Source organism: Bos indicus, chromosome 5 (genome assembly GCF_029378745.1).
Source record: "Bos indicus isolate NIAB-ARS_2022 breed Sahiwal x Tharparkar chromosome 5, NIAB-ARS_B.indTharparkar_mat_pri_1.0, whole genome shotgun sequence".
In the NCBI taxonomy this organism is placed as follows: domain Eukaryota; kingdom Metazoa; phylum Chordata; class Mammalia; order Artiodactyla; family Bovidae; genus Bos; species Bos indicus.
The window spans coordinates 37710692-37738490 of record NC_091764.1 but is presented as its reverse complement, the minus strand read 5'-3'; the positions used below and the strand labels follow the sequence as shown (position 1 = coordinate 37738490).

Sequence of the window (27799 nt, the reverse complement as noted above, 5' to 3'; positions counted from 1 at the left end):
TCTTCACTTTCTGCCATAAGGGTGGTGTTATCTGCATATCTGAGGTTATTGACATTTCTCCCGGCAATCTTGATTCAAGCTTATGTTTCTTCCAGCCCAGCGTTTCTCATGATGTACTCTGCATATAAGTTAAATAAGCAGGGTGACAATATACAGCCTTGACGTACTCCCTTTCCTATTTGGAACCAATCTGTTGTTCCATGTTCAGTTCTAACTGTCGCTTTCTGATCTGCATACAGGTTTCTCAAGAGGCAGGTCAGGTGGTCTGGTATTCCCATCTCTTTCAGAATTTTCCACAGTTTATTGTGATCCACACAGTCAAAGGCTTTGGCATAGTCAATAAAGCAGAAATACATGTTTTTCTGGAACTCTTTGCTTTTGCCATGATCAGTGGATGTTGGCAATTTGATCTCTGGTTCCTCTGCCTTTTCTAAAACCAGCTTGAACATCAGGAAGTTCACGGTTCACGTATTGCTGAAGCCTGGCTTGGAGAATTTTGAGCATTACTCTACTAACGTGTGAGATAAGTGCAATTGTGCGGTAGTTTGAGCATTCTTTGTCACTGCCTTTCTTTGGGATTGGAATGAAAACTGACCTTTTCCAGTCCTGTGGCCACTGCTGAGTTTTCCAAATTTGCTGGCATATTGAGTGCAGCACTTTCACAGCATCATCTTTCAGGATTTGAAATAGCTCAACTGGAATTCCATCACCTCCACTAGCTTTGTTCGTAGTGATGCTTTCTAAGGCCCACTTGACTTCACATTCCAGGATGTCTGGCTCTAGGTGAGTGATCACACCATGGTGATTATCTTGGTCATGAAGATCTTTTTCAGTCAACCATAAAATGAACATATAAACCATCAGTTAAAATATAGTGCTATTGGGGGATGCAATTGCTGGAATATTGTGATGTAAGTGCTATCATGATGATTTGCACAGGTCCTCCGACAATATAGGGAACCAGATAAGTGCCATTTTAACAGCTTAAACTTGGATTTTGAAGTCTGTATTTAAATTTTTTAATCCGCTTATGTCCCTCACTAGATGTATAATTACATTGTCTCTCAGAGCCTCAAGTTCTTCATCTGTAAAGTGAAGTTGGTAGTAGTATTTATTTCAAAAGTACTGTGAAGACTTGATGAGACATATCTATGATGAAATCACTTAGAGTAAAATAGAAACTCTTTAGCATTGTGTTAAGTTCCAGCAGAATCTCTCATCAAAGTCATATTTCCCACCCTCTTCCTCACACCATTCATGTCAGCCACACTTCCTATAGGTCCTGGTTGTGCACCAGGCTTCCTCTGCCTCAGGACCTCAGCACATTCTGGGGTTTATGACTCAGATGGTCTAACATCCCAATTCACCATGCTGATTATGACTTATCTCTGAGATTTCAGCCCAAATGTCTTTTCTGATATTGAAGTATACATCAGTTCCATTCACTTCTCTCCTAGCTGCCTATTGTTTTCTACACAAAACTTGTCATAATTTGTAATTCATGTTGTTGTTGTGCAGTTGCTCAGTTGTAGCCAACTCTTTGTGACCCCATCGAACCTCAGTACACCAGACTTCCCTGTCCTTCACTATCTCCTGGAATTTGTTTAAACTCATGTCCATTGAGTTGATGATGCCTTCCAACCTTCTCATTCTCTGTTGCCCACTTCTCCTCCTGCCCTCAATCTTTACCAGCATCAGGGGCTTTTCCAGTGAGTCAGCTCTTTGCATCAGGTGGCCAAAGTATTGGAGCTTCAGCTTCAGCATCAGTCCTTCCAGTGAATATTCAGGGTTGTTTTTCTTTAATAACTGGTTTGATCTCCTTGCTGTCCAAAGGACTCTCAGGAATCTTCTCCAGCACCACAATTCAAAAACACCAAATCTTCAGTTCTCAGCCTTATTTACAGTCCAACTCTCACATCTGTACATGACTATTGGAAAAACCATAGCTTTGACTATATGGGAGGTAGAGAATTACTTAACAAAAATCTTAAGTTAAATCAGGCTATGTGATGAAGGGCTAAAAGTCTGAAAGCAAGAAAACAAACTTTAAAGCCTACAGGTCGAGACTACTACTGAATTCCCAGTATATTACACATTTGGCAGCCATAGACTATCTGCTGGAACTGATCTGCCCACAAATGGCATGTAGGAAAGGGGAGCGGTCCACATTCTAGCAGTCTGACCCCCCCAAGTGAAACTCACTAGGGCCTCATTAGGAATCAGGATGTTTCAGCCTTGGTGGGCCTTGGCCTTGATTCTGTGGACTGAAATAACCTCCAGTAGGTTAAAATGAGACGCAGAGTCTGAAGAGTTGCAAGGTGCTCATGGTCTTCACTTAGAAATGTTTTCTTTTCTCAGAAAATACTGAAGATTTCAGTTTGAATGCCTATTGTTGGAACTTTGTAGGAGACACTTCCCAGGTGGTGCTATAGGTAAAGAACCTGCCTGCCAATGCCAGTGCAGGAGGCAGAAGAGACACAGTTTCAATCCCTGCATGGGGAAGATCACCTGAGAAGGAAATGGCAACTCACTCCAGTATTCTTGCCTGGAAAATCCCATGAACACGGGAACTTGGCAGGATACAATCCATGGGATTGCAAAAAGTGGGACATGACTGTAGTGACTTAGCACATCATTCTACCACATATTTTAATATTTCAATCTTTCCAACCTAAGCTCATGTAAGTCATTTAAAATAACCAAAAATGCTGAAGTCTTTAACATCTGTTTTCTGTAAAATGAGTGGAAGGCAGAAGGATTAGATCTTCTTTTTGGGAAACTCATCAAAGTTTATAGCAGGAAGAAAAAGACTCTGATTTCTGTTTAAGAAAAGTTTTTCTTTTTTTTTTTTTCTATTTTAATTCTCCCTTGGTCTGTGGTCCCTAAAGTAATAACTTTCAGACGAGATGACAATAGAGGCTATCAAGCCTAACTCCTCAGTTTCTTCTGGCTCAGCTTTGGAAAGCTTGTATTAGCTCATCTGAATTACCAGATTCAGTGTCATTCTTAAAATGATTACAGTTGCTTTCTCTTGACTGACATGCCAGTCTTGGGCTATGACTCCTTTGAGTCAATATTTACTTAGTGTTTGTTATAGGCCAAACTCTAAGAATGCAAAGACAATAAAACAAGATCATTTCCTATGAGAACCTCTAGTGAGTAGGGAGAAATGTCAACAATTTGTTGCAGTGTGATGAGTACTCCATGATGAGCATACTTTCTATGGAAGTGCAAGAGAGAGTAAGGCTATTAAATCATTAATTTGTGGAGAGTCCACTTAAGGCAAAGCCTTGTCCTGTAGCTGAGGAGGATAAACACTGAGAAAAAAAGTCTCTTTTCCTCCAGGAACTCCACATGGTCCTATGAGAGGCAAACACAGATAAGTAGCTCAAATTACATATAATGAAATTTGTTATAAGTTCTTTAACTGTGAAAAAGTACTCTGTGTCTGGGAATATGCCCATTTCACACATTATGGCAAATGATATAGAAAGGCTAAAATCCTCCCATAACAAAAAATGCTCAGCAAGATATTTTAATGTATATTTTAAAATGCATTGCTGAGCTGGAAACAAGGAAAAAAGAATTCTAAGAAAAATAAAAGCAAAACTAGAAATCTATAAAGGAAAGCCAGTCATGAAACTTAGCTGTTCCAGCTACCATTTCCCATGACTCAAAGTTTTGGTTCTGTTGCTAAAATGTGAATCATGAAAAAAGATGGCACCATACCATAACGGATATCACATTAGACATTTAAAAACCCCAGACATCCAAAATTACAGTCAGTGAAATGATCAACTAGAAAAATTCCTTCTTTATGCTTGACTCTGTGTGGAAGGAAAAAATTCTCCCCTGACTTAGTAATCAAAGGAGTTTGGGGCCCACATTCTTGATATTTTTGTGTTTGAGATACCTTAAGCTGAGAATTTATTATAAAGTGACCCCATGTTGGCAGTGTCCCAAGATGCCTGGAAGAAGCAAATATAAATTCTTTCTGGAGGAATGCACCTTTTAACTCTAGGCCTCAAAAATTCCCACTGATGAGGTTTATGGAACATATGCTTATGATAACAAAACTATAAAATTCAAGGAAAGAAACAATAAAGAACATGAATCAGAAAAAAAAAAACCCCAAAGAAACAAAAAGCCAAACAAATTAAAAATTAAAGACAGCAGCCTCAGATGCACAAAACTATTACATACTGTAATTATTGAATTACTATATTTAATGTGTCTAAATAAAAAGAGGACTCAAAGTATGAGTACAGAACAAGAGATTTTTAAAAAATGAATAGGCAGATTTGAAAAGACTCAAATAGAAATTGAAGAATAATAATAACTATATTATTATTGATATGAAATATAGTTATTAATAACAACTATTCTTCATATACTTCAAAGGAAAAGCATAAGGAATAGGTTAACCAATGCATTAAACAAAGCTGAAGAGAGAATCAATAAACAGGAAGATATCTTAAGAAATCCAAGACTTAAGAAACATAGATGTAGTGAGACAATTTAACAAATGTCTGATTGGACTTGCAGAAGAAAAACAAAGATAATGCAGAGGCACTATTTGTAGTGATAAAGTCTGAGAATTACCCAGAAATGATAAAAGAACCATGAATCCTTGGAAGCATGGAGTCCAGAAAGTTCCAAGCAAGGTAAGTAAAGAGAAATCCGCTTTAAGACATTTTGTAGTGGACTTTCAGAATACCAAAAACAAACAAAACAAAAACAACCTCTTAAAAACATCCAAAGAGAAAAATCAGATTACCTATAGTAAAAAAAGTTGACATCTAACTTCTTAGAAACAACAATGTAAACTAAAAAAAAATCGACAACCATCTTCACAGTGTAGAGAAAATACTTGTCAACCAAGAGTTGTGTACTTAGTAAAATTATCTTTCAAACTTGAGAATAACGTAAAAGATTTTTTCAGATAAACAACACAGAGAACTTTGGGGATTGATAATACACCCTATATATGCAAGAAGGGCAAAAGAACATGAAAAATTATATAAACAATAGCACTACTGTAATAATTTACCTAATATTGTGGGGAGAACAGTGATAAAATCAAGATAATATGGTAATTAGAACTTCTTTGATTTGTACAGATGTTAATTCTAGGTTAATAATTAAAAGAAAAAGGAAGAATTTGTAATTCCAAGTGAATCTGGGGCAGAAACAAGAATGACAAAAAAATTACACAAAATTGTAAAAGAAGGTTAAAAGATACAGGAAAAAAAAAAACAACTAGAAAATTTAGAAAGCACAAAATAAGAAACTAAAGATGAATGGAAATATATCAATAGTCATAACAAATGCATAATGGCTAAATTTTCTTGAAAGAACAAAATTGCCAGGCTGAGGAAGAAACAAAATTCAGATATAGAATGAATTCAAGAGACACACCTAAAACAAGAGAATTTGGAAAAGTTGGAAGTGAAAGAACAGAGCAATAGACATACAGAAATATTCAAACTCCTGCTATCAAAGGAATAAAAATAATGGAAGCCTCCATATATAAAAAACTAAAAAATTCATATTTGGCAAGGATGTGAGTACTAAGGATGTTTATATGCTGCTGGATACATGCACAAGAATGTTTGCAACAGCACTGCTTGTAATATCCTAAACTAGAAAAAACCCAAATGTTCCTGATTAAAACAATGAATAAATGTGGTATATTCATAAAACGGCATACTATGCAGCAAGAAAATGAAGGAAACAGCCATGCAAAATAGCAAATGTTATCATATTGAACTAAAAAAGAAATACACAAAAGAATACATAGATAATGACACCATTAATATATTTTATTTTCCCCTTAAGGAAACCAACTAACTTGCCCCAAATCACACAGTTGGAAAGTGGTGGAGATAGTATCCAAACCCAGGCTGTTTGACTCCAGAGATTGTCTTTAACCACTTGGCTAAGCTGGCTGGGAACAGCAAAGATGGAGAAGCCTGGAGATGCAAGGTAGGTTTGGGGGGGACATACGATCATGTACAGTAGACTTTGGGAAATATTTGTGACAAAGATGAAAAAGTATCTGGGAAGGGAAATAGAGCAAACTCTGAATGATAAATTGGAATAATTCTGTGTGTACTAGGGTGATACTGAAGTTTATGGACAGATAAATGACATAATCTATATTTTAGGAGAATCTGTCTGTTTTCATGGAGGAGGAACATTTAGAGCATGAGGCAAGCAAGGTATTTCAGCAGAAATTAGAAAGGACCTGAGCCAGAGAAGTTTGGATAGAAGAGACATAGAAGAGGAAGGTGCTTTTCTGAGCAGAGTTGATACTTGATACATGATGAGATGTAAAGAGTGATTTGAAATTTCTGCATTTGGGAAGAGGATGACATCATGAACCAAGATAAGGAATGAGAATGAAGGACTAGTATGTGGGGAAGATGAAGTCCTAGGTTGAATGTACTGATTCTAAGGCATCTATGAGATGGAAATACATAGAGGTCCATTGCTGACGCTGGAAATGTGGGCTGGATTAGGAAACAAAATCAGCAAGAAAGGAAGGGCTAGAGATGCAGGCTTGGGCATCATTCTCTGTGGTGATGATGCAACGTGGGCAGCTACTGAGAGACATTTCCTCAGAGGAGGGATATCTAATCCCAGATGGAAAAGGCTAGAGGAGGGAAGTAATGGGGACATGCAGACATCCAGTGTCTGCTGATCTTTTAAGAAGCTGGGTGGTGAGAGAAAGGGAAGGAGAAAATGGTAAACCATCTAAATGAACCCTTGAAACTCTGAGATGAGTACCTGCATTTCACAGATGAGAAAACTGAGACACAGAGAGACTGGGACCACACAGCAGTATTTATGCAAAGTCAGAATGACTAGAATATACTTTTTAAACATGATAATGAAAACACAGCAGGGTTTTCAGCAGTAGATGGTATTTCAGCATGCTGGTAGAATCAAGGGAATGGAATGAGGAGAAGGATTGTGGAAAAAGAGGTCAAGGTCCAGCAGAAAAGGGCAAGTCCTGGGATGAACTAAGAGCAGAGGTAGGGGTATCAAAAATGTTTTCCTTTGGGACTAGAGGAAAGGAGGGGGGATGGAGGTATTGGCATGTGGGTGCCGGGAAATCATAGGGGTCCATTTTGGGTGATTTGGTCTCATGGTTTAGTTCTGGAAATCATCTGTTGAGGTAAAGAGAGACCAGGGCAGCTTTGTGGCACTGAGCAGTAGCTCTGGTTTCAAACAACTGGGGGCCAGAGAGGCTGAAACAGTGGCAGTGCAGTGAGAAGCACATTACATGAGGTCTAATGTCAGTATATAAAGTAAAAATCACATATAATCAAAGTTACTTTTGAAAGATTCCTGAAGTCTCTTGTAAAGTACAGTATATACAGTTTTGTGCACACTGTCCTGTCTCAGGAAGTCTGACAGAGCAGGCTTTGCCCCTAGAGATGAAACAGATGGTTATTTCTTTGCATGAGCCCCAGAAAAATGAGTTGGCTTTCACTGGCTCTTTGGATGACAAAAAAAAAAAAAAAAATCCATGCAGGATAAGACTGTACTGTGCATGGAGGGGTTACAAGGAGAGCCTGTGTACATAGACCAGGGTGTGAATCCTGGTCTGAGCTGTTAGCTGTGTGATAGTGAGCAATGTTAGCAGATGTTTAAAAATCCTTTACCAGATTTTTTCATTCTCAGATTTTTATTTTGTAAAATTGATTAGCTTGGGACCTGGCATAGATTAGATGCTCATGAACAGAGAATGAGAAAACATAAAGCTAAACAGTAAAATCAACTGGTGTGGACAAGTAAAGGAGGATGGAACCTAGATGAGAAACCACATGGTTGAGTTTACCCAGAATTGAGGGTCAGTGTTAATGCTTTGTTGGACAGCCCCATGTAAGGTCAAGAGTAATGGCACCAAGGAAAGATATACCCATTTGAATGCAGAGTTCCAAAGAATATCAAGGAGAGATAAGAAAGCCTTCCTCAGTGATCAGTGCAAAATAATAGAGGAAAACAATAGAATGGGAAAGACTAGAGATCTCATCAAGAAAATTAGAGATACCAAGGGAACATTTCATGCAAATATGGGCTCAATAAAGGACAGAAATGGTAGGGACCTAACAGAAGCAGAAGATATTAAGAAGAGGTGGCAAGAACACACAGAAGAACTGTACAAAAAAGATCTTCATGACCCAGATAATCACAATGGCATGACCACTCACCTAGAGCCAGACATCCTGGAATGTGAAGTCAAGTGGGCCTTAGGAAGCGTCACTAAGAACAAAGCTAGAGGAGATGATGGAATTCCAGTTGAGCTATTTCAAATCCTGAAAGATGATGCTGTGAAAGTGCTGCACTCAATATGCCAGCAAATTTGGAAAACTCAGCAGTGGCCACAGGACTGGAAAAGGTCAGTTTTCATTCCAATCCCAAAGAAAGGCAATGCCAAAGAATGCTCAGACTACTGCACAATTGCACTCATCTTACATGCTAGTAAAGAAATGCTCAAAATTCTCCAAGCCAGGCTTCAGCAATACATGAACCACGAACTTCCAGATGTTCAAGCTGGTTTTAGAAAAGGCAGAGGAACCAGAGATCAAATTGCCAACATCTACTGGGTCATGGAAAAAGCAAGAGAGTTCCAGAAAAACATCTATTTCTGCTTTATTAACTATGCCAAAGCCTTTGACTGTGTGGATCACAATAAACTGTGGAAAATTCTGAAAGAGATGGGAATATCAGACCACCTGTCCTGCCTCTTGAGAAACCTGTATGCAGATCAGGAAGCGACAGTTAGAACTGAACATGGAACAACAGATTGGTTCCAAAAAGGAAAAGGAGTCCATCAAGGCTGTATGTTGTCACCCTGCTTATTTAACTTATATGCAGAGTACATCATGAGAAACGCTGGGCTGGAAGAAGTACAAGCTGGAATCAAGACTGCTGGGAGAAACATCAATAACCTCAGATATGCAGGTGACACCACCCTTATGACAAAAAGTGAAGAGGAACTAAAAAGCCTTTTTGATGAAAGTGGAAGAAGAGAGTGAAAAAGTTGGTTTAAAGCTCAACATTCAGAAAACGAAGATCATGGCATCTGGTCCCATCACTTCATGAGAAATAGATGGGGAAACAGTGTCAGACTTTATTTTTGGGGGCTCCAAAATCACTGCAGATGGTGATTGCAGCCATGAAATTAAAAGATGCTTACTCCTTGGAAGGAAAGTTATGACCAACCTAGACAGCATATTGAAAAGCAGAGACATTACTTTGCCAACAAAGGTCCATATAGTCAAGGCTATGGTTTTTCCAGTAGTCATGTGTGGATGTGAGAATTGGACTATAAAGAAAGCTGAGTCCCAAAGAATTGATGCTTTTGAACTGTGGTGTTGGAGAAGACTCTTGAGAGTCCCTTGGACTGCAAGGAGATGCAACCAGTCCATTCTAAAGGCGATCAGTCCTGGGTGTTCATTGGAAGGACTGATGTTGAAGCTGAAACTTCAATACTTTGGCCACGTGATGCAAAGAGCTGACTCATTTGAAAAGACCTTGATGCTGGGAAAGATTGAAGGCAGGAGGAGAAGGGGACAACATAGGATGAGATGGTTGGATGGCATCACCGACTCAAGGGACATGAGTTTGGGTAAACTCCGGCAGTTGATGATAGACAGGGAGGCCTGGCGTGCTGCAGTTCATGGGGTCGCAAAGAGTCGGACACGACCGAGTGACTGAACTGAACTGAACTGAACTGAATGGCATCAAAGCACTGATAGGAGAAAGTATTGAAAATAGTTGCCTTAGGAGACTACCTTGGATGTTTACAGAGAAGTGGGAGAAGCTAATACACTGAGAGAAATGAAAAGAGAATCAGGAACTGAAAGTCACAATGAGTTTTAAATGCAAGATCAATCAGGATGAGAAAAGAAAAGAATTAAAGTTTGGGAGGTGATGGTGTAGGGGAAGAAAGACTTTTCCTCTAATATCTTAGGTTCTGTGCCTGGGGCCCACATTTTGAGTTACAAAAGACAGGTTAAAAGAAAAGAAAAATTACAAATTTTATTTGATATTAATATTTTATGTGGCACTGGGGTTTCATAGGAAGAAATGAGAACCCCAAAGAAGCATTTAGACCTGGGGGTTTTCCTATTTAATAAAGAGCAATAAATTGTGGAGATGTGATAAGACAAAAGAAAAAGGAGTTTGGGCCGGGGCCAGTAAAGTGTGGGAAAGAGACTAGGAAATAGATGGGGGAAGTTAAATGTTGATAAGTGTTATTTTAGTACATAGGTTATTTTCAGCCTCATGTTGGCATCCACTCCCTGTCTCTGGTGATAAGAATGTTCTCTTCTTCCTCGTACAAGGAAAGAAACTTTTTCACTGGAACTCTTAAGCCCTGCTTTTAGGTACAAAGGGAGAGGGCACAGGACCCTGCACCTGCTATTTCTCAATTGCCTTCAGTTCAAAATAACTAATATGCTTAATTAACAATTAAGTGTCATATTTGGGTGGCATGCTTTAGTGATCTTCAGGGGAGGTCAGAGATAGCGTCTGGAGACCATCCTCTCTGACCTGGAGCCTTCCTTCCTCAGGACTGCCTTTCACAAACTTGGGGTAGTCAAAGACAAGAGAACGCTTCCGGTCCAAAAGTCTGATTTGAACTGTGTGCTCAGGACGTTTCTCTGAGCATCATGAGAACCTCTTTATTTTGAAGAACAGCAGCATCACATGTGGTTCCATTTGATCTGGAACCAAGAGCACGGGGGTTGAACCATATCTTCTAAAATCAATTGCTGGCTCTTCTGCTGACCAGCTGTGTGGCCTTGGTCAAGAGGACTAACCTCTCTGTCCCTCAGTTTTCCCATTTGTGAAAGGAGAGTCAAAGTGGCTACTGAGAGGCATATGTGAGCAACACATGGTAAACTCTGATGAGCTCTCAGAAAATGCTTAATAAGTGAGTTGTTATTTTATTATGAAAATGAGATAAAGCTCATTGAGCTTTTGGGGTGGAGCTGGTTCTAGTTTCATTGTCTAGTCTGCTTTTAATCAATGCTGGGTACTTTGGAGTTTGCTGGTTGGGATTAAAAGGGCCATCTGTAGCAGTGGAGCACACACTGTGCTCTGTCAAGGGAATGACCCTGGGTGGGATGAAGGGTTTAGTCTGTGCCTGTAAGCTTGGAAACCCCGTGATCAGTACGACTGCGAAATGTTACCATCTGCAGGCACCTTTTCTTCACCACCATGGTGACAGACAGAGCTCTTCCCCACTCTGTTTTTCTGGAGGTTTTTTCATCCCTATAGAGTAAGTCTATTCCCAACTCCTGGATTACCCATACAGGGAGACCTGTACAATTGCACCTATTGTTTGTTTTTTGGTCATAGTTTTAACTTAAAAAAAAAAGATCTGTATAGTTTGCAACCTGATGACTGTTTCTGTAACAACCATCACTGTGACAGAGATAATGGCACCCAAGGAATGAATAATTTAACAGGAAAAATTAGAATCTCAATATAAGCTTCTTTAAAAAGATTTTTCTGAATGGAAGGTGAGATAATCTGTTTGGTGTAGAATAAATGAACCCTTTCTTTTGTGTGCAGAACTTCTTGGAGGATTGTTCATATCTTATAAGAGTGACGTTAAAACAATTAGGTATTAGCTATTCCCAGGTAGCTCAGTGGTGAAGAATCTCCCTGCCAGTGCAACAGACACAGGAGATGTGGGTTTGATCCCTGAGTCAGGAGTATCTCCTGGAACAGGAAAGAGGCAACCCACTCCAGTATTTTTGCCTGGAGAATCCCATGGACAGAGGAATCTGGCAGGCTACTGTCCATGGGGTCACAGAGTTGGACACAACTGAGCGACTGAAAAACAAAAACATATATATATAAAAGATCATTCATGCAAGATATTCTTGTTGTATGCAAAGTCCTCTGAATGGTTAGTGCAACAACCTGTCTACCAGTCTAGTTTTAAAAAATGTCTTTCACACATAGAGCTCGATTCTAGAACTCTCTGTGGTCACATCAACCCTGACTCTTATTGATTGGAAAACCAAGCTGCTTTGATTCCTTACATGAGGTTTAGAAACTAACTCTGATGAGACTCCAGCACTGCATGCTCTTAAAGTTAGGATGGGGCAGAAACCAGTCTTGTGATACGTTTTTCTTATATACCAACAGTGTTTGCCAGTGTTTCTTAATGGAAAATAGGATAGGCAAAGTCTTAAATATTGGTATTGCCAAGCTCCAGAGGTGTTAAGGAAAATTTGGGGCCTCTATGAAATGCAAGTTGAAATGAAGAGGAAAGATGATGCATAGTTTAATAAATGATTATAATTTTTTACTGTAAAATTTCTTTTTGAACTAGAAATTTGGAGAGCAGTAGCCAAGTAGTGGTAGTAGACTTTAAAGAAGAAAATATGTTTTTGGTTTCAGTATCTCTTTTAAATCATGCCTGGAAATAAGGAATGGATGTTTGGGTCTGCAGCTGGGAGGTCAAAAGGCCAGTGGAGAAGAGGCTCTTTTTTATTGTAAACATGTGAATTAATCATGACTCAAAAATGGAATTGGAAGAAAACTTGCAGCTGGAAAAGGAAATAAAAGGAAAAAAATGTTTTAATTTATTTATTTGTATAAACACACACACAGTATAAATACGTTCTGATACTCACCAGCTAGTTCTTGAAAATCATAACCTAAAAAGTAGAAGCAATAGTGGGTTGAAAAGTGGGAAGAAAATCCAGCATTCCTATTTCTACTTTGGGCTCAGTTCACCTAGAATTTGTGCTTAAGTTGGAGTCTTCTAAACAGATTTCAATACAAAAGGCTTTCCTCACCCCTATTCATACCCCAAATCTGATACATTTCCAAGAGTAGGAGTTAAATTCAATGCCATGTGAGTTCTTATGTGGTAGATTCTCAAAGCTATAAGAGGGCAGAAGCCACAGAGGAACACTGAACCAGCAGGGGGATAAATGGTTCTTCTCTGCTTTGAAGTTTTTTTTCTTTTCAAAATTTGATCTAGCTTTCTATCTACCTATCTATCACCTATCTTTTCCACAGTATAATGTACAAAGACATGTCTACCAACTTTACTCTATTTTTTTTTTTTTTCCTTCTGAATTAGACTTTCAGAATTTACAACCCTGAAAACTGATTCTAGTCAATGTGGTTAGTTCTCCTTCACAATTACTGGCTACTCCAGAGGGCTGGGGTCAGAGGCTTGATTAAATAAATTACAGCTTCAAGTCCCTTTCAATAAACCATGTCAGGCTTTAGGCAACCCCAAACAATGCTCCCTGTTTTAACCCATAATGGGCAGTTGAGTTCAGTAAATGCCCTAATCACTGCAGCATAAATATTTATGGGAGAATTTTTCCAATTAAGGTAGAAGCTTGTTTAGATGCTATCAGTTTAGAGAGGGCTTTTCCAACAAGAAAATTACTGTTAAAGGACATCAGGAAATGGTTAAACTCCAGAAGGCTAAAAGGTCAGTGAGTCTGCAAATGCAGCGGGGCTGTGGTTCTGTTACCACTGTCTACATGCGTTAACTGCCCCCCAACTCCTTTAAATGGGGATTAAAAAATAGCCCTTTGTATCTAGGGAAAAAAATGTTGGTTCATTCATATAAAAAATATTTATGTTGAGAAATAAAAATGTGAGCCATGAATCAAACAGATTTAGTGTTATCCCAACTTTTACAACAGGCTGTACATAGGTCTTGCTTGTTTGTTGGGTTAGAGTATGGAGGGGGGTGCTGATAATGGTATTGAATGATTTTCATAGTAGATGCTGTCAGCATGGACTTCAAGGGTCTCTGTTGCACACAATCTACAGAGATATGTAAACATATGTTTTGTGAGCCGTATTATCAAGAAAGAGCTGTATAAAATCTGAAATGAGGAATACAGGCAGAAAAACCCCCAGAGGAGGAGAATACGTGATCTCAGTGGGAATTCGTTAATCTACCAAACAGTGTAGATGCATGTCTACATATGGTATTTTACTCTAGGGAAAAGAGAAAAAGAAAAAGAGAAAGTGAGAAAAAACAATCCCCATAGAATGCAAACACAAAATACCTTTGCCTGAAAATCAACATGCTATGTTTATAGCAGAAGAAACACAAGAGAATATCCTAGGTCATACTATTGGAGCTGGAATAGTTATAGTAGCCTTGCCATCTGATTTTGATTTTCCTTAGATGATGGAATCAAGTGTTAAAGATTAAGGTTGAAAGTGAAGTGGAAGTATTAGTCACACAGTCGTGTCCGACTCTTTGCGACCCCATGAACTGTAGCCTGCCAGGCTCCTCTGTCCATGGAATTTTCCAGGCAAGAATACTGGAGTGGGGTGCCATTCCCTTCTCTGGGGAATCTTCCCAACCCAGGGATAGAACCCATTGCAGCTGGATTCTTTCCCACCTGAGTCACCAGGGAAGCCCAAAAGATTAAGGTTATGTAGTAACAATTTCAATAGTTAGTTAGCTATGGCGAAAAACACAGCATAAACCACATAAGATGGTGAAGACTGGTCTATATTCAGGTAACTTGGGTCTCTGGAAGCCAAGGTATGAATAATTCTTTCTAAGTCACAGCTGTGGCAAAACCAAAAGGCAATGAGACACCTGAAAAAAATATGAGACCACAAAGAGAGGCATTTGCCATTTCATAATTCAACTGGAAAGACACTTCATTTTGACCCCCTGTCCAATCTCTACATCCATCTCAATCCTCAGAGTGAACCTGAAGAAGGCCCCTGAGCTTAATCTTAGCGATGACTTTGGCTTTTGCCCCAACTGCCCTTTTCCTTCTAGGACTGTGAGTTAAGCAAGCCAGCGCTTGGAACTGCACAGGTAACAGAGCCCAAGGGTTTCCTGGAGCAGCCCTTCAACCACGAAGGTGCCACCTGCAGTTGCACAGAGCATGGCTTTGAGAGAGAGCCACTCTGAAACAGTGACATTCGGTCAAAGCTGACTCGGGTTCTGCAGGGGACATCCCTGGCACCTGCAGAGTGCAGGGCAGGTTGTCTACTAAAATTTCGCCCCACTGGGGTTGACTTTGGGCAAGGAATTTGAAGTGAAACATTTCTAATACTTATTGTTCCTGCCTTTCTTATTCTCTCTTTTAAAAATAGCATATGTTCTTATATTTCCTCTTGTATATTTTAACTTAATGATATTAGTTGCTACAGATTGAATTTTTCTAAAGAGGGAAACTGAAGCATGATGGATAGAACTCCACTTCAGTTCAGTTCAGTTCAGTCGCTCAGTCATGTCTGACTCTTTGCGACCCCATGAATCACAGCACGCCAGGCCTCCCTGTCTATCCCCAACTACAAGAGCTTGCTCAAACTCATGTCCATCAAGTTGGTGATGCCATCCAACCGTCTCATCCTCTGCTTCCCTTCTTCTCCTGCCTTCAATCTTTCCCAGCATCAGGGTCTTTTCCAAGGAGTCAGTTCTTTGCATCAGGTGGCCAAAGTATTGGAGTGTCGGCTTCAGCATCAGTCCTTCCAATGACTTCAGTACTGGTTTCCTTTAGGATGGACTGGTTGGATCTCCTTGCAGTCCAAGGGACTCTCAAGAGTCTTCTCCAACACCACAGTTCAAAAGTATCAATTCTTCGGTGCTCAGCTTTTTTATAGTCCAACTCTCATATCCATACACGACTGCTGGACAAACCACTGCTGGAACTCCACTTAACTGGGTTCAAAAAACTGTTAGACACTGGTGAAGGGAGCCAGTTACACAAAATTACGTGTATGCCAACTGCTAAGTCACTTCAATTGTGTCTGATTCTGTGTGACCCTAAGGACTGTAGCCCTTCATGTTCCTCTGTCCACCGGATTCTCCAGGCAAGAATACTGGAATTGCTTACAATGCCCTCTTCCAGGGGATCTTCCTAACCCAGGGATCTAACCCTTGCCTCTTAACATCTGCCTGCATTGGCAGGTGGGTTCTTTACCACTAGTGCTAAGCAAATCCTTATTCTACACAGACTTGTCTCTATTACGTAAAAACATGTTTTAGTTGGAGAACTGGAGTGTCCACTAAAAAGAGACCATGTTCTATAGTATGGAGGCTAGAAGTCTGCTCAGATCTCTGGCCTAGATTTCAATCAAGGCGCACTTTTTTTTAATGCTGATTTGGCTTAGAACTAGCAATTGAGAAATAACTTCATTTTGAAAGTTCTTCTAAATTAGATCCCTCAGATAGGTGGAGATTTGAGATTAAAGCTGATTCACTTTGGTTTTCTCATTTCCTATCTAAATTGTTTTAAAGATCAACAAAGTGATGTTGATAACTGCTTTAGGAAAATACTATGGGATAGGCTGAAGATTCATTGCTAATTAAGAAAAGGAAGTTAATCTTCTTTCTGCATCTCCTTAGGTCTGTTTTAAGAAACGATCACAGACAATTCTAAGGGCTTTGGCAGAAATGCTGGATCATTGTGATGATCACACTGGGGCTTTGGTGGACTGGCTATTTCCTTTCTTGTCTACAGCTAATGAATATTGCAGTCTTGACCGTCTGTAACATGCAACAATATTTTCTTTTCCTGACATAAGGTCTTTAGCATGAGTAATTAAATAAGTAATTTTCAAAATGGGTATTTTATTATAAAAACTGTAATCTATCCTTTAAAAATAATCCCACAGATTGTAAGAACAAGTATAATTTTTTCAGTGTTAGTCTCTTAGTTGTGTCTGACTCTTTGTGACCTCATGAACTGTAGCCCACCAAGCTGCTCTGTCCATGGAATTCTCCAGGCAAGAATACCAGAATGGGTAGCCATTTCCCTCTCCACGGGATCTTCCTGAGCCAGGGATGGAACCTGACTCACCTATATTGCAGGTGGATTCTTTACCATCTGAGCCACCAGGGGAACCCAGAAATTTTAGGTTTCAGCAAATAACACATGGCAACACTTCTCCATTCAGGAAGTTTTCAAAGTGGTTCTTTGCACATTCTTAATGTTGATGTATTAATCTCTCTCTCTAAGTTAAGTGAAGGAAAGGCAAAGAGAACATGCTGGGCTAACTCTCTTTTATGTTCTGACCCTAAAGGTTGAAAAGAAGTTATTCTTGTTGATAATATGCTGTGATTTAAATTAGGAGAGGTTTAAAAAAATTTTTTTTTTTTTACAGATAAGTGGGGCACTGTTTAACATATTATTTGTTGCTTGTGCAGTGGCAATGACTAGCTCCAAATAAATAAACAAACCATGGAATCACCCATAAAATAACAAAATCAGAACATGCATGAGATGTCTTAGGAAGCCTACTCTTTGTGTGCAGATAAATGAACCCATCTGAAACAGCACTGAATCAAGCCAGGATTCCATTTCAACATAATGAGCTTGAGTCTATGGTGGACCAGTTGGCCAAGACTTTTGAGTAGACTTTTCAGATCCAACAATCAAATCAATTCCCAAGGATTCAGGGCTCTTTCAGTGCAGTTGTGGAACCTAGTAGTGTTCTTCACACTTGGATAAATAAGGACTACACTCAAGAAACTTGGGTTTGGGATCTAATAGTAATTTCACATACTTTCCCCCCCTCTTTTTGCTTTATTCCTTTTGTTTTATTCTCATGGAAACTACCATTTATGAGGAAATCCTAAATTTGTTGTTAATGTAAGTTTGTGTTATGTTAGTCAAAGTGATGTAAAAGAAAGAATAGTTTTCATAAACTTGATGTAATTGAATGCAAATTTTGAGAGTACTATTGAATTGCTCATGGTGTGTGTTGTCTGTTTGTTTTTTTCCCAAAGTTTACTGTTTAATTAATTTGTTCATTTTTGACTCTGAGGCATGCAAGATTTTAGTTCCCCAATCAGAGTTGGAACCCAGGTCCCCTGCAGTGGAAGTGAAGTGGGCCTTAGGAAGCATTACTATAAACAAAGCTAGTGGAGGTGATAGAATTCCAGCTGAGCGTTTGCAAATCCTCAAAGATGGTACTATTAAAGCAAATTTGGAAAACTCACAGTGGCCATGGGACTGGAAAAGGACAGTTTTCATTCTGACCCCAAATAAGGGCTATGCCAAAGGATGTTCAAACTACTGTACAAATGTGCTCATTTCATATACTAGCAAGGTTATGCTCAAAATCCTTCAATATAGGCTTCAGCAATACATGAACAGAGAACTTCCAGATATACAAGCTGGGTTTATAAAAGGCAGAGGAGCCAGGGATCAAATTGCCAATGTTCACTCGGTCATATAGAAAGGAAGGGAATTCCAGGAAAACATTTACTTCTGCTTCATTGACTACAGTAAATTTTTTGACTGTGTAGATCACAAGAAATTGGGGAAAATTCTTAAAGAGATGGGAATAGCAGACCACTTTACCTGTCTCCTGAGAAACCTGTATGCAGATCAAGAAGCAACAGTTAGAACCAGACATGGAAAAATGGACTGATTCAAAATTGGAAAAGGAGTATAACAAGACTATATGTTGTCACCCTGCTTATTTAACTTAAATACAGGGTCCATCATGGGAAATGCTGGGCTGGATGAAGCACAAGCTGGAATCAAGATTGCTGGGAGAAATATCAACAACCTCAGATAGGTACTCTAACGGCAGAAAGCAAAGAGGAACTAAAGACCCCCTTGATGAAGATGAAAGAGGAGAGTGAAAAAGCTGGCTTGAAACTTGACATTCAAAAAACTAAGGTCATGGTATCCAGTCCCATCACTTCAGGGCAGATAGATGGGGAAAAGTGGAAACAGTGACAGATTTTCTTTTCTTGAGCTCCAAAATCACTGTGGATGGTGACTGCAGCCATGAAATTAAAAGATGCTTGCTCCTTTGAAGGAAATCTGTGGCAAACCTAGAAAGCAAGTTTAAAAGCAGAGACATCACTTTGCTGACAAAGGTCTGTATAATCAAAGCTACAGTTTTTCAAGTAGTTATGTACAGATGTGAGAACTGGACCATAAAGAAGACTGAGTGCTGAAGAAATAATCCTTTCAAATTGTGCTGGAGAAGATTCTTGAGATCCCCTTGGACTGCAATCAAACCAGTCAGTCTTAAAGGAAATCAACCCTGAATATTCATTGGAAAGACTGATGCTGGAGCTCCAATACTTTGGACACCTGATGTGAAGACTCAGCTCATTGGAAAAGACCCTGATGTTGGGAAAGATTGAGGGCAGGAGGAGAAGGGGATGACAGGGGATGAGATGGTTAGAAAGCATCACTGACTCAATGGACATGAATTTGAGCAAACTCTGGGAGATAGTGAAGGACAGGGAAGCCTGGCATGCTACAGTCCATGGGGGTCACAAAGAATTGGATACAACCTAGAGACTGAATAGAATATATTAAAGTAAAACCACTAGATTACCAAAATCACTTTGTATACAAAAGAAAAGCTAGACTTAAAAGGAAAAAATGATTTTTTTTCAGTATATGACAAGCTGGAATTAAGATTGCCAGGAGAAATATCAATAACCTCAGATATGCAGATGACAGCACCCTCATGGCAGAAAGTGAAGAGGAACTAAAAAACCTCTTGATGAAAGTGGAAGTGGAGAGTGAAAAAGTTGGCTTAAAGCTCAACATTCAGAAAACGAAGATCATGGCATCTGGTCCCATCACTTCAAGGGAAAGAAACAGTGGAAACAGTGTCAGACTTTATTTTGGGGGGCTCCAAAATCACTGCAGATGGTGATTGCAGCCATAAAGTTAAAAGATGCTTACTCCTTGGAAGGAAAGTTATGACCAATCTAGATAGCATATTCAAAAGCAGAGACATTACTTTGCCAACAAAGGTCCGTCTAGTCAAGGCTATGGTTTTTCCAGTGGTTATGTATGGATGCGAGAGTTGGACTGTGAAGAAAGCTGAGCGCCGAAGAATTGATGCTTTTGAACTGTGGTGTTGGAGAAGACTCTTGAGAGTCCCTTGGACTGCAAGGAGATCCAACCAATCCACTCTAAAGGAGATCAGTCCTGGGTGTTCTTTGGAAGGAATGATGCTAAAGCTGAAACTCCAGTAGCTTGGCCACCTCATGCGAAGAGTTGACTCATTGGAAAAGACTCTGATGCTGGGAGGGATTAGGGGCAGGAGGAGAAGGGGACAACAGAGGATGAGATGGCTGGATGGCATCACTGACTCGATGGACATGAGTCTGAGTGAACTCCAGGGGATAGTGATGGACAGGGAGGCCTGGCGTGCTGCGATTCATGGGGTCGCAAAGAGTCGGACACGACTGAGTGACTGAACTGAACTGAACTGATGGTAAATGACATATGTGAAGTTTGAAACTCCAGATGATCTGTTAATTTTTAAGATGGACATCATGATGATCTACGATTTCTTAAAATTAACTTTGATTGTTCACTTTTTATTGAAGCAGTTGATTTATAATGTTGTATTAATTTCTGGTGTTCAGCAAAGTGATTCAGTTATATGTGTGTATATATATATATATATTAATATATAAAAATATGATTTTTTGAAAAAGAAATTTTCAAGATTTAAACTCAGTATTTGCTTCCAAGAAGTGGATTTTAATTATTTTCAGTAAGTGGTGGTGGTGGTTGCATAGGGTAGGGGAGATTCCATTTAGAATCTCTGAGACACAGGTTTATAATTCCAGAGTTGGCACTCGGGAGAACAGTGGCAGAGACATTGCTATGACTCAAGTACTTCCCAACTAAGGAATGCATGTCTGGAAATTTCTTCTGAAGTGAATTGTTCTTTCTGCTGATAACTGTGGTGTTGAGAGTCACACTCTGCCCCACAATTTCCCTTGTTCTGTGGCCAGTCTAGACTATGCATCAGAAGTCATGTGTTCTGGCAGCTGGAGCCTTCCTTCCTAAGACCTTTTGAAAGCATCCATCTTTCACTTCTTCGTACACCTGCTGACAGTTTCTTAAATGGATCAGTGGTTTCCTTACTATTCTACAGAACTGATGACAGTTTGCAAGGGGGTATGAAAAATACCCTGGCCTTGAAGTTGTTTACACCAATATCCACAGATGATAAATTGGGCTGTCATTCTGATCTTACCATAGAGGGCAAAAGGGGGATTTAGTGGTGGCGTTGATCACAGCCATACAAGATTCAAACGGATCATACATCCATTACCAGATTCCTGCCTTTGCCACCATCTGTTCTTCTCCATCTCTGCTGAGGGTGGGTGAGCAAGACCTAGTTGGCAATAGGAAGGATACGCTTTGTGATTCTGAGGAAAGGACATCTAGGAAACACGGTTGTAATATCCCACACTGGAGGCCTAAGAGAGTTTATGTACCTTCCTTATCCTAAAGAGAGTTTATGTGCCTTCGGGGTTTTCAACTTAAACTGGAAACTAACTACTGTCTGGGGACTAGTTTATTAAACATTTGTGTGTGATGATAGGTGAAGAAAAAAAATGGTCTCTTAGTGCTTGTTTCATGATTTTGTCTCTTGGGTTCACTTGCAAACAACCGATATGTGTAGAGAGGCAGGCTAGATTATAGAGTTAAAAATATGCAATGCTATATTTAGGGGTTATTTATTTCTGATTAAATCTCTATATTTAGGTTTGCAACTAATGAGTCATCTGGATCATTTTTGCAAAGCAACTTCATTGTGGCCGAACCGGATTCTTGGTGCTATGGTCGGAGAGAGTAAGGCTGGTGAAGTCTGGCCATGTGATTAGCCACTGTCCTGCTGATCAAGAATCACTGCTTTTGGTAAGTCAATGTTTCCTAAAATCTCAGGTTTCCAGGATCACCTGGAGAGCTTTATCAAAATATAAATATCCAGGCCCCACTCTAGCCCTGAGCAATAAGAATCTTGAAGCAGTGGTGGTGGGGCAGGACATGGTTGTCTGTTTTTTGAAAAATCTGCCCCATGATTCTGGGGCACCAGCTGATTCTGATGTCCTGACAGGTTTGGAGACAACTATCCTAGAGGAGAGAAGACATGAATGTAATGAGAATAACATTTTTAAGGACAAAAAGGCCACCTGACATGAAGGGAGAGACTCATGGAGGATTCAAAGTTGAGGTTTGATGAAGACTATTTTCACTGGATCAGAATTGTACTTACAAATTGTTTTATCAAAGTTGGAATTTTTTATTGAGAATCAGAAATACTTACTTTGTTAATAGCAGCAGTGGCAAATGGAAGCGTATATATTTTTCTGACTCTTTTTTTGTATGAAAGTTCCAGAAATGAACTTTAATTCAGAAGTTACTCTGAGGTACAAGGCTGACAGAGGAAAGAAGTGAAGTTGATGAAAACTGGCTATCTGATCTGTGGGCAGTTGTGTGGACGAACAAGGGGAAGCATTGATCTAGCTGCTAAGTTATTTTCAGGATTATTGTGTTGTGCTCTCTGTGGTGACTCTGCCTTGAGAAAGACTGCAACAGAGTACTGACTATTTAAGTGTTTAAGTAGTTACTTGAGATTGGCAGAATGAACTTGCAGAATGAACTTCCAGGGGTATGTATGAGGTTGGTGGGAGAGGGGTAGGAAGAAGCTGAGAAATTTGGGAGGAAACAAGGGTTAAATATCACTGTGTAGAAATAAAGAAACAGATGTAGAGGATAAAACGTGTGGACACCAAGTGGGAAGAGGGGAAGTGGGATGGATTGGGAGACTGGGATTGACATATATACACTGCTATTATAAAATATATATAAAATAGATAACCCAATGAGAATCTATTAATAGCACAGGGGAGTTTACTTAATGCTCTGTGATGACCTAAGTGGGAAGGAAATACAAAAAGAGATGAGATATATATATATATATATGTATATATATTTATGACTGATTCACTTTCCTGTAAGGCAGAGACTAACACAATATTGTAAAGCAGCTATACTCCAGTTAAAAAAAAAAAATCACTGCATAGTCTGATAAAGCTTGAGCAGAACAGATTTTTATAGGATAGGATGGTTCTGTTGCACCCAGGTTTTGTAAGCCTGTTGGAACAATAGTGCAAGCTCTAGCTCATGTCCCACTTTAAGAATATAATAACCCGGTTGACATTAGAATTGTAAAATTTTTGTTTTAGAAAGGGTAGGTGTACAAATCTTGATTCCTTAGTTACAAAAATCCTCTTGGGAACTTCAGACCAGCAGAAAGGAGCCTGACTTGTATTATGTAAAGTTCTCTTCATCAGAAGAGGCCCACAGATCTCATAGCTGGAGAACCATTGTATCTCCTGCAGAAACTGGGTAGGAAGTAACTGAAACTGGTTTTCTAAATGGTGAGGATCAAACTGTTGGGAAGCCTTAGTTTGCAGTAGCAGAAGGACCAGAGCCCTGCTCTGTGATCTCCAAGTCCCGTTAAAGTTGTGTCATTGACTGAAGAGATAAGTGGTGATGAAGAGATAGAGAGCAGCTGGGCCAGGACAGATTCCAAATTAGGGACAAAATTAGCCCTAATTTGAACCCTGCTAAAAGACTCTGATGCTGGGAGGGATTGGGGGCAGGAGGAGAAGGGGATGACAGAGGATGAGATGGCTGGATGGCATCACCGACTCGATGGACATGAGTTTGAGTGAACTCTGGGAGTTGGTGATGGACAGGGAGGCTTGGCGTGCTGTGATTCATGGGGTCGCAAAGAGTTGGATACAACTGAGTGACTGAACTGAACTGAACCCTTATCCCCTTCCCCTCCTCTCCAAATTATGGATGCTTGTTTGTTTGCTTTTTAATACTGTCAACTTTCAAATGTAAGATCCTAAAGGAACAAGGAATGTTTCATTTAAATGCTTTCATGTATATTTCCCAATACAGTGAGCACTGGTGGGAGGTGGTGCCCCCACAGCCCCCTATGGCCCAGCAAGCTTCAAATTTTATTTATCTCCCTAAATCTGTGCTTTAAAAACATTCTAATTTATAAGATTTCTTGGAAGAGAATCTGGTGGGTATCTGAGAAACTTCTTAGATACGCTAGTACCAAGCTGGAAAACACTTTATCTAAATGAACTTAGGTTTTCTTTTGCTGGGTATTTACACAGAGTTAATATATAAAATGAACAGTTATAAACATCACATTAATAAAGCCAGTTTAACTAGCATTTAAATTCTCTCACAGGATACATGTATGGGCTATGGCAAAGGATGTGACTCCAAATCACATGGATTTTTATTCATTGCAAGAACTCTATTAAACACAATTAAGCAAGTGTTTGAGGAATATCTGGAAAGCTGACACAGTTTTCAAGGCACCAGAACAGTAATGGAAGATCCAATAATTTTCTATAGTCCTGATACCCCCTGACCTGAAGGAAAAAAGCATCTGATCCCAGGTCTTAGGCTAACTTCATAGCCAGCAGCACAATAGCCTAATGAATAATGGTATCTGAGCAATAAATACATGTCAGAAGGAACTTAATGATAATGACCTACAAGCAATAATCTGATTTAGAAAAATATTAAATTAGGCCTAAATGGAAAATGGTGCTTGAACAGTTCCATCTGAGAGATCCAGACTGCATTCTGCTAAGCAGTGTTGGTGGGCAAAGGGCATTTCTTTGGGCTGTGGCAGGAGTGTGATTGATGCAGCTGCTCCTGCAAGCCTGCTAACCAACTTATTATTACAGCAGCTCTGAGGTTTGTCGCTGGGCTGTGCAAACAAATGATCGACATCATGTGGGAATGGCAGTAAGTGGAAGGGCCTCGGTGGAAAACATCGTTTGTGAAACAGGCTTTTCAGCCCAGAAGTTAGCTACTGTGAGTGTAAAAACAAAGGTCTTTGCAAGAGAGACAGTGAGCAAAGCATGATGGATAATCTCGACCATGCACGTAATTGCTTCCAGGTGTCTGGCCACTTTATTACTCTTGGGGTTATGCTACCACCCCGACAATGTTTTCTTTCTCAAACACGATAACTCCTCAGAAGGCTGGGGCCAGCGGTTACTGTTACCTCCATCACCCTAGGTTTGACTTGGTTATAGCCCAGGCTCCAGACAACTGCCACATTAGAGAGATTTAATAAGGTGCGTGTATAAAATGGAGTTTAGGAAAAGCCAGCTGAGTGCTGGAAGTTTGCTTTCTCCATCTGGGTTATGTTGTCCACTGCTACAAGTCATGATAATTTTTTTAAAAGGCAGGTTTTTTTTCTCCTCTGTATGACACTTTAAAAAATTTACGTATTTATTTATTTATTTTACTGAAGTTTAGTTGATTTACAATGTTGTGTTATTTTTAGGTATACAGCAAAGGGATTCAGTTGTATGTGTGTGTGTGTGTGTGTGTGTGTGTGTGTGTGTGTATATATAATATCCTTTTTCAGATTCTTTTCACTTACAGGTTTTTACAAAATGTTGAGTATGTTCCCAGTGCTATACAGTAGGTCCTTGTTGATTGTATATTTTATATATAGTAGTGTGTATATGTTAATCCCAAACTCCTAATTTTAGGTAAAGTACATAGCTTTCTTTGTGTAAAACTGATTGGCTTTTTAATGCCTTTTTCAAAGATTTTTGGTATTCACAATTTAGTATTTAATGATTTAATTCAGATTTAAACAGAGTGAAAATACGGTGTGTTCTTTCCTGGATGTCAACACCTGGCAGTAAGAAAGTTCCAGAAGGTTTTTAAACCACCTGTTTTTCTAGGCTAGAAAATTGATCACAAAAGCTTGAGAATAATGTTGCATTTCATTTCTAAAATGCTATCCCAAGAACAATCAATTCAAATCCTTATGTCCTTGGCATTTCTTAATACAGGCAGACTTAGGAACTTTGATCATCCAATATATGGTTTTAAAAACTGCTGAAAAACACCAAAATCTTGTAAATTAAAATAAATACTAAGAGCATGTTTTAGCTATTCACAGTCTTATTGTCACTCAATCTGTAGAATCAACCAAGAGAGAAGGAATATTTTTTGAAAGTTGGAAATGACAGATTTGATGAAAAAATTATGTAGGATAAAATAATAACTCATCTGATCTATTTCACTTAGACATAATTTGATTTAAAACATTCCTAAAAGAAATATAAATAAATATAAATATATATATATATAGTATTACTTTATATTATAAGAGTATTTTTACACTATTACTTTAAACTCTCACAAGAAAAGTGTTATCAAACTATGGGATTAATTTTACCTTTATTTAAATTTTTATTACTCTATTATTTTTTTAAAAACTTGGTTATCGTGCCATCAGAAATAATCTTTCTTTCTAAACACAGACTGAACTGGTACCTACAGAGTTAAAGTCCTGCCCCAGGGACAGAGGAGGACATTACATTTCAGGGCACCTCCAGTTGGACCATCATTCACCCATCTTTTCATGTTTTGGGGTTCCTCTTCTCTTTTTCAGCAACTTCACTTTCACTTTTCACTTTCATGCATTGGAGAAGGAAACGGCAACCCACTCCAGTATTCTTGCCTGCAGAATCCCAGGGACAGAGGAGCCTAGTGGGCTGCCATCTACGGGGTCGCACAGAGTTGGACATAACTGAAGTGACTTAGCAGCAGCAGCAGCTTCTCTTTTTTGACCTTATCTATTTTAGTCATTTGGGCTTCCCTGGTGGCTCAGACAGTAAAGAATATGCCTGCAATGTGGGAGACCTGGGTTTGATCCCTGGGTTGGGAAGATTCCCTGGAGGAGGGCATGGCAACCCACTCCAGTATTCTTGCCTGGAGAATCCCATGGACAGAGGAGCCTGGTGGGCTACAGTCCATGGACTTGCAAAGAGTTGGACGGAAACTGAGCGACTAACACTTTCACTTTCCTTCACACTTTAGTGATAATTCAGGAATGAGCTCAAAGGTTAGATCTTACATACAAAAATTCTAATGTAGTTTTACTCACATGGTTCAATCAAATTTTATGCTGAAGATGAATTGTGTTTGAGTATAGACCTAATCCCAAAGAAGCACTGAAGCATCACTTTTGACCTGGGTGAAGCCAAATGCATCTGTGTATTGGCAGGGGGCCCATGGCAGAAAGCAGGATGGTTATTAAAAAATATAATAGTGTGGGAATTGCAATGAATTTTAATAAACTTATCTTTCTGCAATTTAAGTCCATTTCTTCTATAAGAATATATAGATGTGTGTGTGTGTGTGTGTGTGTGTGTGTGTGTATATATATATATATATAAACAAAATGGTCCTCCTTCTTAATAAAAGATGATCACAATAACTTTTTACTGTTCCAGTGTGCCAGCAAAAGACTTATTTTGTACAAAGCAATTTAAATAAGGACCTGCAGTAAACCATTTCACGTGTTCTTTAGTACTACTACAGTTTTAATGATTTGTCTGAATTTGTTTTACATTCACCATGACTGGAGTGGCAGGTTTAGAGCGGAGAACAGTTTGCAAGTAGGTCTTCCATACATATGTGGCCCGGTTCTGCCTTTTTCAGGGCAGTATCTTTTGGCCTGCTTTTGCACATTCTGCCCTCATTTGCCGACCCACCTTTGCTGTGAGGGTCTCTCTTTCTCTGGAACCAGTTAAATGACTGATTCTGTTCTTTGCGACCCATTGGTTCCTGACCACCTCTTCCCATTCTCAAGTTGTTGAAAACATTTCTGAGTAACACTTCCTGGGTCCTCCCCATGAGGTGCCTGGAACCTCTGTGAAAATAAATGTCACCCATGATGCTTGGGTTCACAATGTGAACCCAGTTTAGGGCTTTCCTCTGTGACCGTTACCTGAAACAGTTAAGAAGTCAAAGTGAAGAAGGAGCAATGGTAACTTTTGAAGGAGATAGCTGGGGAAAAAAATGTCTCCTCCTCATCCAGGACCTTGGAAATGCTTTCAGCAAAGGAACCATGTCATGGGACAATTACTTTTTTCTTAATAGTGTTGCTGCTGCTGCTGCTTAGTCACTTCAGT

General features: G+C 39.4%; 1 long non-coding RNA gene across 1 annotated transcript in view; it reads left to right on the top strand.

Annotated features, from left to right (window-relative positions):
• Nucleotides 1-25910, top strand: part of LOC109559204 (uncharacterized) — a 145020-nt gene extending 119110 nt beyond the window's left edge. Inside the window, exons 2-4 of the long non-coding RNA XR_011566596.1 lie at nt 5839-5985; nt 21522-21674; nt 21874-25910. This is a non-coding gene — a long non-coding RNA (uncharacterized lncRNA). The remainder of the gene's footprint in view (nt 1-5838; nt 5986-21521; nt 21675-21873) is intronic.
• The last annotated feature ends 1889 nt before the right edge of the window (nt 25911-27799 follow it).